Genomic DNA, 318 nt, shown 5'->3' with positions numbered 1-318 from the left:
TCAGGGCGGTCACAGGGTGAAATCTGGGGGGTGGGTTTCAAGGGTGGGGTGAGGAAAAGGGGGAAACCCCCTAAAATGGGGCCAGACTCCCCAAAACGGGGGTGAATCCCTCAAGATAAGGAGGGAAGAGCTGGGGAGGGGAACTAAAGATGGTGTGGGACCCCCCAAAATTTGGGGGAATCTTTGGGAAGGGGGGGAACCCCTCAAAACAACGTGGGGGAGCTGAGGGAGGGTCTGGAGACCCCAAAAATTGGGGGAAAATCCCCAGAAATGGGGCGGAGGTGGCGCCCCCTGCTGGGGGGGTGGGGGAGAGCAGCG

This window comes from Geospiza fortis, unplaced genomic scaffold, assembly GCF_000277835.1.
Source record: "Geospiza fortis unplaced genomic scaffold, GeoFor_1.0 scaffold5449, whole genome shotgun sequence".
In the NCBI taxonomy this organism is placed as follows: Eukaryota; Metazoa; Chordata; class Aves; order Passeriformes; family Thraupidae; genus Geospiza; species Geospiza fortis.
Note: the sequence above shows the minus strand (reverse complement) of the source record.